This window comes from Physella acuta, unplaced genomic scaffold, assembly GCF_028476545.2.
Source record: "Physella acuta isolate Inbredline_101_S28 unplaced genomic scaffold, ASM2847654v3 ptg000838l, whole genome shotgun sequence".
Taxonomy (NCBI): Eukaryota; Metazoa; Mollusca; class Gastropoda; family Physidae; genus Physella; species Physella acuta.
In genome coordinates, this window is record NW_026732355.1 from 145619 (window position 1) to 160149 (window position 14531).

Consider the following 14531-nt stretch of genomic DNA (forward strand, 5'->3'; position numbering starts at 1 on the left):
AAGGTTCAGGTTTTCACTTCAATTGATCTGCTCGTCTAAATCTGTTCTTTCTGAAAGTGGAGACAATTTCTCTCTCTCTGTCTCTCTCGTTATTTGTCAGGTGCTGAGTAGAAAGCAAGGGGGGGGGGGGTGGATAAAGAGCTGGTTGCATTACTGGGTGTTGTTTTACGACTTAAAAAGTCTGTTGTCTGAGGATTACAAGTGATGCTATTATAGTAGGAGGGGAGGGGGGCATTGTCGTAATTTGACATGATCCATGATGATAGGTCATTTTTAGTTTTAAATATTTTATAGCAAGAATGTTGTGATGATTTGTGTGATTTGGGGAGGGGGTGGGGGCGTAAGGAAAAATTATAGAGAGAAAGAGGTGGAGAGTGAATAAGGGAGAGATAGCGATATAGAAAGAGGGACTGGGAAAGAAAGCGAGAGTAAGAGAGAGGGAGAAAAGAGAGAAGGGCTGGAGTGAGATAAAGAGGAACGGAGAGCAGAGTTTATTCCATGCATCTCTTCGGGCACCCCCCCCCCCCCCCGAACGAAATGGAATTTATATAGAAAATATATAATTTTAACAGTGTCCGCCCCCCCCCCCCCCCTCGGAAAATTCAAAAGCCCCCCCCCCCCCCCCCCCCCGAGAAAAAAAGTCTGGAAGAAACACTGACGGAGAGAAAAAGTGTGGAGACAGATGTAAAGGGTAGAGGCGTGCTACACGATGTTAGTTCCTCTCTGGCTAAAGCATTGTTCTGAGACTATTCCGGATGTCCTTGTAAAGGGGAGACAGTGCAGGGAAGTGGAGGGTTAGACCATCTTAGCTCCCTTCTGGCTTAACGGTGCTGATGTTTTAGACAACATTTCGCCCTGTCTAATCCCTGACAGTGACATCAGGTTTGGGCTAAGACTAGACTTTCAGGGTGCTGTGTTTATGTTACCAGCTCCTATTTTAATACAGCGAATTTAGAATTCAATGCTTGTATTGCTGAAGTCTCATTATTTTATTCTTTTTTTCACATATTGAGCTGTAAACATACTAGATAATTTGTGCATTTAAGAAACAATTTTGGAACTCACAGGCCTTAAAGAAAGTAAAGATCACGTGTTTCCTTTGCCGCGCATATAAAGGGATAGTAACATTTTTTTTACCCAAATGCCGTCGCTTTTCGAGTGTCAGGTACACATTACAGCTGAGTGGACTCAGAGACATTCTGCTGACTCGAGTTCTGTATCCGACTCGAGAGTTTCGGGTTAGCGTTCTAGCTCTCTACCGTACGACCTCGCCGCTTTATACTAGTGCTTGTAAAAGTTAATAAAATGTGTGTAAGTTGAGCTAAACAGTCAGTTCTTTATTGCTTGTATTAAGTTCTATATGGTCTTTGGACCCAGACTCAAACCGTTTTAATTCTCCACATAGTTCTACTCACCCCCTTTCTTCCATTATTCCATACACACGCATTTCGCTCTATTCACAACCCCGCACAAATATCCCTCCCCACACCACTTCCACACCAAACTGCAACAAACGTAAACTGCTACACTATCCAGTGCTTACCCAAGTCTCCATTTCACCCACTTTTTAGAACGATCAGCTTAAAAGTCACGTGCTTCTCAATTCTTCACACATACCCCCTTCCCTCACATTTACCCATACTCCAGTAAAGCTCGGCTGATCTGGATTAGTCCCTGCTCTCTGTGAGCTGGTCAAAGCACTGTCGAAAGTGGCATCTCCCTCCCACTCTCACGTCCCTCACACATTCATATGTCGTTCCCACACTCACAATTCCCTCGGACCCTCCTATGTCCTTCCCACACTTTCAATTCCCTCACACACTTCTATTTCATTCCCACAATTTCAATTCTCTAACACTCCCATTGCATTCCCACACTTACAATTCCCTAGCATACTCCCATGTCCCCCCACTCCCACATTCTTCACACACTCCTATTTTCTTCTCACACTTTCAACTCCCTCACACACTCCAATATCCTTCCCACACTTACAGTTCTTTCCCACACTTACTATTCCCTCACACACTCCCATGTCCTAACCACACCCACAGTTCGTTCCCACACTAACCATTCCCTCACACACTCACGGCCTTTCCCACACTCACGGCCTTTCCCACACTTACTATTCCCTCAAACACTCACATGTCCTAACCACACCCACAGTTCGTTCCCACACTAACCATTCCCTCACACACTCACGGCCTTTCCTACACTCACGGCCTTTCCCACACTCCCTTATCCATCCCACTTTGTCCACGCCGCCTTTGAAGCCATAGACGTTATCCCCGAGTCGACCCACAGTCTCGGAGATCACCCAGAAAAACTCCTTGATCACACGGACCAATCAATACCCGTTCGATTGTCCGGTGATGTCTAGTACACGACTGTGTCTAATGATCAAAGTTAATAATAGATGTGTTTATCGATCTGCTCTATCTTGAGAAGTGGGTGTTTTCTGGTCTAGAGGTATCGTTCTCTGAATGTTTTCTGGCCTAAAGGTATCGTTCTCTAAATGTTTTTTGGGCTAGAGGTATCGTTCTCTGGGTGTTTTCTTGGCTAGAGTTATCGTTTTATTGGTGTTTTCTGGCCTAGAGGTATCGTTCTCTGGGTGTTTTCTGGGCTAGAGTTATCGTTCTCTGGGTGTTTTCTGGCCTAGTGGTATCGTTCTCTGGGTGTTTTCTGGGCTAGATGTATCGTTCTCTGGGTGTTTTCTGGGCTAGAGTTATCGTTCTCTGGGTGTTTTCTGGCCTAGAGGTATCGTTCTCTGGGTGTTTTCTGTGCTAAAGGTATCGTTCTCTGGGTGTTTTCTGGGCTAGAGGTGTAGTTTTCTGGGTGTTTTCTTGGCTAGAGTTATCGTTTTATTGGTGTTTTCTGGCCAAGAGGTATCGTTCTCTGGGTGTTTTCTGGCCTAGAGATTTTTTCTCTCCGACCAACTCCCATATATCCCCCCCCCCCCCAGTGTCCATTACCCCCATAACGCCCTACTCCCCACCCCATCATACACCTTCCCCTCTCTCATGCATCCCGAAACATGCCTATCGTGTGTGTTGAAATTCCAGGATCAGCTTTCCTACTTTTCCTACTTTATTTTCTCGACTTGCATCTCCGCTTTTTTTTTTTTGTCTTGCGATTTTGCATATCATTTGCTTTTATCGACTTCCAAATATATCGCTTGCTTTGTGCTGCAAGATGGATGGCATTACGATTGGAATCTCGGTTTAGATTTTTTTTTGTTATAAGCTCACGGTTAACGTGATGTTCGGTGTGACAAAACAGTCGGTGTGATCTTCAGCGTCACAATATGGTTGTGGGCTATTCAGCGTCACAACATGGTTGTGGGCTATTCGGCGTCACAACATGGTTGTGGGCTATTCGGCGTCACAACATGGTTGTGGGCTATTCGGCGTCACAACATGGTTGTGGGCTATTCGGCGTCACAACATGGTTGGTGGGCTATTCGGCGTAAGAAACACGTTGGTGTGCTATTCAGCGTCACAACATCGTTGTTGTGCTATTCAACGTCATAACTCATTGGTATGCTATTCAACGTCACGACATGTTTGGTGTGTTCTTTATCACCATACACGTGTACACACTACACAACACCCCTCCACGACTGTACACGAGACTCATGCACACGAACACCTGAAGTAGCTTCAAACACATCTCATGGTGCCTTATGCCCTGCTCTATTAGCAAGATCTAGCTAAAACCATCCTCTACTGAAGCCTCTAGACCTGTATCTCTAAATACAAAAAATGCAGTATTAACATAAACATTTCAAAGATTTCTTTTGGCGCCAACTTGGACTCCGTTTTTGTAACGCTATCTGCAACAAAGAACACAATTTTACAATTTTTGTAAAATTTGTACATGATGTTACCGGCTTCCGGCTTATCCAAGATTATTCCGGCTGTCGGTCTTGCCACGCTGTCACTGTATGCCGGCTTAGCCAGGATGTTATTGTATGCCGGGATGTCTCCGTAAAGGAGTCACGCGATTTAAGAAACTGACAAAACCAAAAGAAGTTGGTTTTACCAGTACTATCTGGCCACATAAGTTAACACCTACTGTATTGCCATTCTATGCAGCGTTGCGTGTGTTCCATTAATGTAAATAGCAAATGCGATATGTATCACTTGTTGCTGATTTGAATAGCGACGTTGATGGTGTATAATTTTCTCGAATTTTTTAAAGCTAATTTTCCTGTCATGTATTCATGTTGTCTATAAAAAATAGGATTGGTCCCTGTAAGTCTCGAGTTTGTTTCATAGACTTTACTATAAATAGGATTGGTCCCCATAAGTCTCGAGTTTGTTTCATAGACTTTACTATAAATAGGATTGGTCCCCATAAGTCTCGAGTTTGTTTCATCGACTTCACTATAAATAGGATTGGTCCCCATAAGTCTCGAGTTTGTTTCATAGACTTTACTATAAATAGGATTGGTCCCTGTAAGTCTCGAGTTTGTTTCATGGACTTCACTGAGTCACACTCAGCCCAAATGGGTACCTGAGTCAGGGATAGTAAAAGCTGGGCTTAGTGTTGACGCTACTATCTCATTATAAGCGGAATCTAAATAAACATACTATACCTAAGTTTCTGAGAATTTTATGTCCTATAGGCGAAGTGTACTTGTATAATAATTGTCTCTGAAGGCTTGGTGTCATATACGCTGGTAAAAACCTGAAAATGTAGGTTTTTTTTTTAAAATATGTAAGCTTAAAGAGCCAAAGTTTACTTTCAATATTGAAGAGCTATACGATTAAGATAAGCAGTCGTAAACAATGTTCATAAACGTAGGTTGCTGTGTCTTAAGAAACAAACAAGACAATCTCCTTACACTGAGGTCTTCAGTACAAGATTTCTATCATGGAGTGGTGTGGGGCAATGACAGGAGCGGATGAGTTGGTTAAAAATGGATGAGTGGATGACGTTGTTGCGGTCATGTGGTCTGTGACGTCACTGGGTGGTGTATCCCCAACACTGGGTGTAGTTTTACTACTCCCTGGGGGTAATGCTACTGCCGGTTGGTGTCGTGTCACCATCATATAACTACGTGTTACCATTCCTTAGTGTTGTGTCACCACCACCTAACTTCGTGTCACCCTGCCTATTTGTCTCAGCAACATGTGGAGTTGTGCTTTAATTATTATTATTTTTTTGCAAAATACAATATTCTTGAAGATCTAGACTGCCATGTCCTTAACCTTCCACCTCTCTTGTATCCCCTTCACCGTTTGATATCAGGTTATCAACAAGAGGACCACGAGTACCATTGGTTTCTGTTATAAGCCAAGTCTCCACACGGACGATTGTTCTCAATGCCTCGCTATCTCTTATCATTCCATTCTTTTATCTTGTCCAATACTTCAAGTAAGGTAATTTAGCGGCGCGGCCAAAATAAAATAAAAAGGGTGATGTTAAGGTCCTGTTGAAAATATTGGTCAATCATATACCATTTAAATCAGGGTGAATAGAATTGTTGGCCTGCTTTTAAATAACAATGTTCTACACTTGGTCTTTTCATACTTAAAACAGTCTTTAAAAATGTTTTTGTTTTGTGAAGAACTTTGGTCAACCTAATTGATTGCCTAACTTCTAGTTGGGATGAATTATTTCAAACAACCGCCGATTGCCTAACCTCTAATTGGGATCAATTTTTGGGCAACCTAATTGATTGCCTAGACTCTAAATTGTGAAGAATTCTGGGCAACCTAATTGATTGCCTAGACTCTAAATTGTGAGGAATTTTGGGCAACCTAATTGATTGCCTAGCCTTTAAATTGTGAGGAATTTTGGGCAATCCAATTGATTGCCTAGCCTTTAATAAGGAGGAGTTTTAAGCTACCTCCAATTGATTACCTAGCCTGTAATTGTGAAACCTACGATTAATCCAAAAATCCCCTAGTTAATTGGACATCGTATGCCTTAATCAGGAACCCGTTGACTCTACTCAACTTTAAGACATCTGAGGCACTGTATTTGACACCCAGGATTAGAGTTTACTTTTCGGCTTACTGCTGATTAATTGAGTATCATATGAAGTTACGTCCGACTTTTAAATATTTTTTTCCGTCAACCGCTAATTAATTGAACACCCTCTTAAGAAAAAAGTTTGATGCCCATCTTTTGAATATATTTGTGTGTGTGTGTGGGGAGGGTGGTATTTGCTAATGAAGGAAGCCCCCTCTCAAGTAATATGTTTGATGTTTTAGCTCCCCGAGAGTAAAATATCACAACCTGGTGTTTGCTGTCTGCTATGTACCCCCCCCCCCCCCGTCCCGATGCTAATTGTAATGATTATGTAATTAAAAACTCATCGCCCGCACGGGCAGTTGGCCGAACCAAAAGATGCTTCGTCATTCATTTGCTAATACTGAGTGGAAAGGGGGGGGGGGGTATTTTTGTTTTCTTTAGTTAACGCGGCACCGGCGACTTAATGAATTCGTGACCTTTTCATCTGTCGACTGTGTTTCTCTGTTAGTATAACACACCACGACATATGGAGCTTGAGGCGTGTAAACATATGACGAATTACAACACACTGGCATATTTAATGATGATAATAATTGCGGTGGATTCTATGTTAATTAAAGTGTGTAAACATATGATTAATTAAACATACTGTCATATCCAATGATGATTTGATTATATGTTAAAGTTTAAAATGGTCAGAATACAACCTGTTACCTCAGCTGTATTTGGTGTCCCTTCTAGGGCCTCCGCACACATGTAAGCAAGAAGTGTGTAAACATATGATTAATTCAAACACACCGTCATGTCTAATCTAAATCTATAATGGGCCACGTTCGCACATCTCTCTCTCTCTCTCTCTCTGTCCGCAAAATATTTTCGCCGGACATCACGTCAGAATCGGCAGCGATATATGAAGAACTTTTTACAGACTTTTGTTGAAAATAATTTGCTGTCTTAAGAAAACTGGGTTAATAAATACTGTAATTTGGAGCATATCTTGAAAGAAAATCAGGTCAAAGTTGAGGTCAAGGACTAACCGATTAAGATCTAATATGAGGGTCACTCAAGGAATGAAGAAGACACCATGCTTGAGGAGTCACACGGGTCTTCCACAACTTTGTGCCAGCCATAAACGTACATCGGCGATGGGAGTAATTGCACCAAACATCTACAGCCATTGGAGCTATAGTACTAAACATTACCAGCCATAGCACTAATAATCTGCTTCCATTGCAGCTATAGCAGTCTAGCATTATAAGAAATAGCACCAAAGGTATGCCGCCAAACATCTGCAGCAATAAAGACAAATATCTGCATCCATTGCACTAAATATCTGCATCCATTTGAGCTATAGCACCAAACATGTGCAGCCATAGCACCAAACATTGTCTGCAGCTATAAGATCCATAGCACCAAACGTTTACCGCTATAGGAGCTATAGCACCAAACATTTTCAGCTATAGGAGCTATAGCACCAAACATCTGCAGCAATAAAGTCAAATATCTGCATCCATTGCACTAAATATCTGCATCCATTGGAGCTATAGCACCAAACATCTGCAGTCATAGCACCAAACATCTGCAGCCATAGCACCAAACATCTGCAGCCATATCACCGAAAAATCTCCAGCCATCGTTATCTCATTAGTTGAACAATTCATCAGGCAATCAAGCACCGAGAGATAATAAATGAAGAGATCTTTACAGTCCCGTGGGTCGCCAACTGTGTTATTTCCTGTCATTCGTTATCTCGCTTTATCTTCCTAAGTTTTTCAAATTAAGGGGCGGAAACCATCCTTAATGGGGTTCCTGTTGATAATGAATTCTAAAACCTCCATAATTTTAAAAAGTTTAAAAAAAAAAAAATCGAGAATATTCTAATCCATTATCAAATATCGTATTTAACTGACTTCAACACACCCCCTTTTCTGACTTCCCGGTTACCCCCCTCCACCCTCCCCCTGCAGTGACTCTCAACCCCGGGGGGGTAGTTCCGCCCCTGCCATATCTCATGACGAAGGTTGACTCTTCTTGAACTAGTGGCTGCGTTTTTCGTGTTTTCTGTAACACTTGATTGGGTGGAACGTGCTACTGTACTGGTGGGTTTTGAAATTCATATACGGTGGGTTTTTTGTGTGATTTGGAACTGAAACGTGGCTTTAGTGAGTGGTTTTCTGTACGGCTGGATTAAATGGTGGTTTTCTAAATTATTTTGTCTACAGGTGGTATTCTGTTGTGGTGGATTAGCTGATGATGATTTTTTTTTCCTATTTGATCTGCTGGTAGTAGCATGGGTGACTGCATATTTTTGGTGGTTTTATTGACTGGTGGTATTATGCACAACTTAGGTGCTGGTGGTTAAATGTACTTGTCTGAATCTGGTCTCGTGTGGGTTCGTACATTAAAAAGAGACTTTCGGTGGTATGTGTTGAGTTACTAGTGGCACATTACGTTGTTGGTGGTAAATTGTTCCTATCGTGTTCTTTGAGTTATTTTCATGTTGTTCGACTTGAGTCATTGCTGGTATTTCGTAGTTCTGTTTGTATTGTGAAGAGTATTTAAATTTAGTTGGTACTGGTACATTGTGTAGGCTGGTAATCATGTTAAGTGTTATGAATGTATTTATTTCGAGATGAATCGGAGTCAATGTGGCGGCCCCGGATACCGTTTAGCCCAAACTGTTGTCATATAATTTACATTAACTATTTCCAGTTTGTTTGCCTCGTTAGCGCGTTTATGTAACAAATGTATGTCTACAGTGCTGTTAACATCACAGTTTCTGTTTCATGTGACATTGTTATCCATGATGTTTTGCGTTCTTAGATGGGTTTTTTTTTCATATATATAAATTATTGGTTTTAATTATTCTTTTTTTTTTAAAGCACCTTATTTTTACAAGCTTTTATTTATTTTTAATTATACCAATCGGCATTGGTATTTCACGTTGAGACTTAACACAGTATTGGGTTCAGTGTGTTATATTTAATTGGACGCTGTGATTCTGGTGATTCTAGACTTGTGGAATACAGGTATCAATTTAACTGCTTTCCCGATAGTTGTCGCCGGCTTATGTAATTTTTAAACGACAGTCGTGCAGTAACATTCTCTGTCATTAGCCGGGTATAAGAAGAAAATTATAGTTATTACAATAGAGGCGAGATGTGAGCTGTGTAGTTGATGTATGGAGCTAACAGCTGAATGAGCTTAGCTGCCGCTTTTGCCTGTATTTCTAAACCACTACGACTGCAAGAGTAGGTCGAAGTTTGACAAGCCGAATACCTGTGAGATAAGCCTGGCTTTAGATTGATTTCCCGTCGTTGTATATGTGTATGTGTCCTGCGCTACACACCTTGTATCACGCAGAACATACTCAAAATCTGTGATAAGCAAGTGTTGACGGTGTTTACCAACGGGAGTTTTATCTACCTTGTGTGATGTGCGCCTTCCTGTTTTAAGTTACCAATCACTTATATTCTGCGTCGGTAGGATAAACACTGACCTGAGATATCACAGCTTTATAGATCACATTATAGATCACATCTTGTGAAGGATAAACACTGTCCTGAGATATCACATGTTTATAGATCACATATTACATGTTATAGATCACATCTTGTGAAAGATACACTGATCTGAGATATCACAGCTTTATAGATCACATCTAAGATTCTTGTCGCTGTCTGCTGTGGCGCTTTGAGTTGACATTGCTAGAATAGTTTGAAGCCAAACAACGGTGATAGATAGGAGTTGACATCAGCTGTTCTGTAGTCTATACATCAGCTGGCTGTAAACACTATCATTGGGCATCAGCTGCTACTATTTGACATTAGCCTACCTATAACCCGTACAATCAGGCATCGGCCGGTGTAAGTCGCTGCCCTCCGACATCAGTCTATCTATAATCTACATAATTAGGCCTATAACCTTTATAATTTAGCATCAGTTGATATATACTTTCTACTCGTACGCTTAGCCAAGATACCCTTTTGCTAGACAAAATAGATCTATTTTCGCTCCACTGTCGACATCTAGGAAGAAAAACTCATTTCGATCTAAGGAGTTTTTACATCTTCCTTTGTTTTTAGCTTTAGTTTTCAACCAGACGTATGTGGCTAACACATATGTGTGTGCTGTACGCTACTTCTCTCACTCTCGTCTGTAAAAGAGGAATATGATGTCCGTTTAAATCTGTTTTATTTTCTGGTATGTAAGAATTGCTGCAATTTTCCGCTCATATCTAACGCAAGAAGCCTCCGTAACGAATTAGGACATTAACCCTTCGTCAATTACCGGATGTCATTAACTCCACTCCCGCGTCTTTACCCCCTACCCATCGATCCGGACCAATTACCCTTCCCCCAGTCAATACCCCCCGGGTGGTACTTTACCTGCTCATCTCCGCAACACCTCCCTCCCCCCTATCATTTCACCCAACCAATGGCGATGAGTTATTTCGTCTAGACGCGCCGGAATTCAGATTTTCAAATTCATGCCAAAACCGATATAACTCGTAGTAAATTTTCCCTGATAACCTTTGAACTAAAATTCCGGTCCAGTTTTTTATATTACCGAACACAGTTTTTTTTCTGGTTTGGGGTGGGGGTGGGGGGGGGGGGGGGGGGGGGTCTTATCTAGTGTTTGATAATACCAGATCAGCTGTAGTGAGATCAATATCTCAAGTGCTGTCCTGTTTGGGTAATGGGTGGGGCTTGTGGGGTGGCTTTGGGAGGGTGGGGGCAGGTACGGTAGATCCTAATTACTTTCAGGTCAAGTCTTTTTTTATGTCATTAAAATGGTGATTTAAGGTGTTGTGTTTTGCTTTATATGCAAACCACTTAAACCCACAGGTGGCGTTGTGAGCAGTTGTCTTTGTTAAAAATAAGAAAGACCAACTGTTTATAGGCGGATATCGACTGAATTGTCCCTGCACTTGTAGGGCTGGTAAGTAGGTCACCAACCAGTTCTATGGCTCATGCGGGTTTTATTGAGCCGTAGAACTGGTCGGTGACCTACTTACCAGCCCTATTCTTGCTGTAGGTACTATTTTTAGGTACACGGAAGAAAAAAAATTGTGCGAATTGCTATATTTCTCTAAGGCAGCAGTGATGCATCTTGTAGACTGTCACTTGTCTGAACATGGTGTATCCGTGTTCACCTCGAGATAAGGGTTTCTCTTCTGGGAGTGAGCACTCTCTGCCTGTGTTGTCTTTGGCATCGGTCTGTGTCTGCACGCGCGTCATTCTCCTTACGTGACGCCGGTGGGGTGGTTGGGAGGGGGGTGTAATACGGGAGTCAATACACCTGAACTGTCCGCGGGATTGACGGGTGGGGGTAAGGTTATTGGATTGTGTTCTGACACCCTCAACTCCCCCCCCCCCCCCACACACACATACACATACCAACCTAAACACACCACCCTACATACACACCATCCCACACACACACACACATTTATTGGAGTGTGTTCATCCCCCCCCACAAACACACCACTCTACACACACATTTATTGGTGTGTGTTTCACTACCTGTGTGATCAGACACCCCACACCCCCCCCCCCCCCCCCACACACACACACATTTTTATTCCGAGTTAGATGACACCCCCCCCCCCCCTCCGCACGCACGTAAACATGCACCAATATATTGTTTGTGTTCTGTTAGCTATGGTATCAACCCCCCCCCCCAGCTCCTCCCCCTAACTCTCTCACACACACACACCCTAATACACACACATACCCTATATATTGCTTTTTGCGCTCTCACCTGTGAGATCGATTTCTCGCCGATTTGATGTCGTGATTGGTTCCAATGTCTTGCTGGCATCTTGTCACCTTGGACATCTAAAATTAGCTTAACCTCACCTGACTTCTTTCACCTGACGGAACTAGTCTCACCTGACTGAACTAGCCTTATCTGACTGAGCTAGTCTTACCTGACTGAACTAGTCTTACCTCACTGAACTAGTCTTACCTGACGGAACTAGTCTTACCTGACGGAACTAGTCTTACCTCACTGAACTAGTCTTACCTGACTGAACTAGTCTTACCTCACTGAACTAGTCTCACCTGACTGAACTAGTCTTACCTCACTGAACTAGTCTCACCTGACTGAACTAGTCTTACCTGACTGAACTAGTCTTACCTCACTGAACTAGTCTCACCTGACTGAACTAGTCTTACCTGACTGAACTAGTCTTACCTGACGGAACTTGTCTCACCTAACTGAACTAGTCTTAACTGAGTTATTTTCTCTCATCTACATTACCATACAATGTCTCCATAAACTCTGACCATCAGTTTTGTCTCAGTTCCCATCCAGGCGGTTTGTCCTGGTGCTGACCACACAATCCCTTCATATTCCGAGGTCACAGAAACAGGTGAACTCTACTTTACCATCCCCATGGGCCCCTCAGGATCCAAAGGAAACTTTACCATTTTTGCGTCATCCACTGACACACGTAGTGATACTTGTCTTACCTGGATTATTACCTAACCTGTGACTTATCGATCCATCAAATCTAACCTTCGACCTCTAACCTTTAACACCTATGCTAGGTACACCCACGGCCCTTGCATTTGTTTACAAACAACCCGAGCAGCCCTGCACCCATACGTTAGATAAACAAGAGCCATTGTAAAGAAAGGCTGGATCTCTTGATTCTAAAGTGTTTGTTTGTTTAGTGCAGTGATTTGCGACATGTTAGCCCTCGTTCGTTGATAAATTTAGCTCTTTTCAATAATAATTTTAGGTTAGATCTTTTCTTAAGAGTCCAAATCTTTTTACTTATAATATTATAGATCTGTAAACAGTTAAGCGTATACGAGTTTGGGAACGGAGGTAGAAGGAGCGTTTGCCACCCCTGAAAATTGGGAGGACGGATCCGAAGATTGAACAGCCCTTTATGTTCCAAACCATGTGACACGATGCATGGGGGGGGGGGGGTGAACGAAACCTCCGGGCTGATACCCAGGGGTTCCATTGTTCGGATATATGGGTGTCAGAAATGTTTAGGTCTTCATCCTAATACAGTTTACTCTCGTGTGAGCATTGCATATCGGGGTTTAGAAAACACTTTAAATGAGGTTCCTTGAATACTTGAATAAAAAAATATACAGTGAAATGGCATTTTGTTGAAAGATTGGTAGAACGATCACCAGGCTTTTTGGTTGAACATTTAACCCGGGATCAAACTGGTTCTTTTTCCTCATTCTTTGTTGTATTATTATAGGAGATTTCCTCCAGCATAATTAAGAATCAAAAGTCAACATGGTATTCGCAGAAATGACCTGTTAACTCCGACTTCAGCCTGGATTTGCTTCCATAGCCTTAGCTCAACCAAGAAAGAACAAACTACAAGGCAGCAGTTCATTGATTAAGTTTTCTCTCCTAGATAGGTTGCTGTACACAGCTAACGAGTCTCGTGTGCCCTGGGGTCCAAGCTCGGGACCTTTAGAGTTAGCAATCATACGCTCTACCGCCCCACCACGCCGTCCCCTAAGACTGGTGGAATCTATTTTTTCCCTCTCCCGCCTTATCTTGATTGTTCAATTTCCGGTTTAGCCAACCAGCTTGAGCCTAATGTTCGGGACTCATTTCTTTAGGTGAACTTGGAAACTGTCTCCTCAGCCCTTCTGAACATTGGACAACAGTATGTCTTTAGACTACTAGGTGATACTACCACACAGAGCTATTACATGTATCTGAGCTTTTGTGAAATTTGAATACCAATCAAATTAATTGAAGCTAGCTTTAAAAATACTACATATGGTGGAGAAAAAAATAGAAACCGTTTAGAATTCCTGTCAATGCCAGGAGCCAAAAAAATGCTAGCAGACGTTCTTGTTAAACTCCTGCAAATTTCTAGACCTTTGCAAGTTATGGAAATATTAATTCCCCTGATTTGACGTCATGAACTATTACCTCCCCTTAGTTGACCGTTATGGAACGAAATTAAGTCCCCTTGAGTTGTGTTGAATCGGCGGTTGATTGCGTTTGCTGTGGTGTTGATTGCCTCCATCTTTCTTTTTTTTTTTAAACTACCACACGGAGAATAAAAAGATGGGTCTATTTTTAGAAGACGTATTCTCTTCTCGCAGCAACGAGATCTGGGATTTTGCCAATGATGAAGAGAGAAAAAAAAGTGGTTGCACGACGTTTTGAAATATATTTTTTTTTTCGAGTTGAAACTGTGTTGTCAGATTTCATAAACTTGAACTTGGAAGCGTGCTGAAATGATCGCATTTCACTCGGCTCTTGTGTAGCTCGTGTTAGTTTGCTTGTATGGATTGTCTTCTCCTACCTGTGTGATCATCACTCACTTTACCAGCCTCCACCCACCCCTCTTCTTCGAAAGGATTTTATTTTTTGTTGTTTTATTTTTTTATTTTTTCTTTGCTTATTTTTTCCCCCGCGTATTTTTGTTCTGACTCAGGTTTTCCAATCCGTTTCAGTCTTTCGTGTTGACATCGCTAAAAGAATTCTCCAGAATTTCGGCTACATAAGCGTTTCAGATATTTCTTCGGCCAACAAAATTATACGTTGCTGTTTGATTT

The 14531-nt window shown here is 42.0% G+C and overlaps 1 protein-coding gene across 11 annotated transcripts in view; it reads left to right on the forward strand.

The window, feature by feature from the left end:
* Positions 1–14531, forward strand: part of LOC131951923 (solute carrier family 12 member 4) — a 112658-nt gene that overhangs the window by 47543 nt on the left and 50584 nt on the right. Inside the window, exon 1 of one of the 11 annotated variants that reach the window (XM_059314363.1) lies at positions 8049–8101. The exons of 9 other annotated variants lie outside the window; for them this stretch is intronic. The gene's annotated coding sequence lies outside the window, so the exon portion shown is untranslated. Of the gene's footprint in view, positions 1–8048; positions 8102–14531 lie in introns of those variants that run through there. One more of the 11 variants, XM_059314364.1, reaches the window with a different exon arrangement.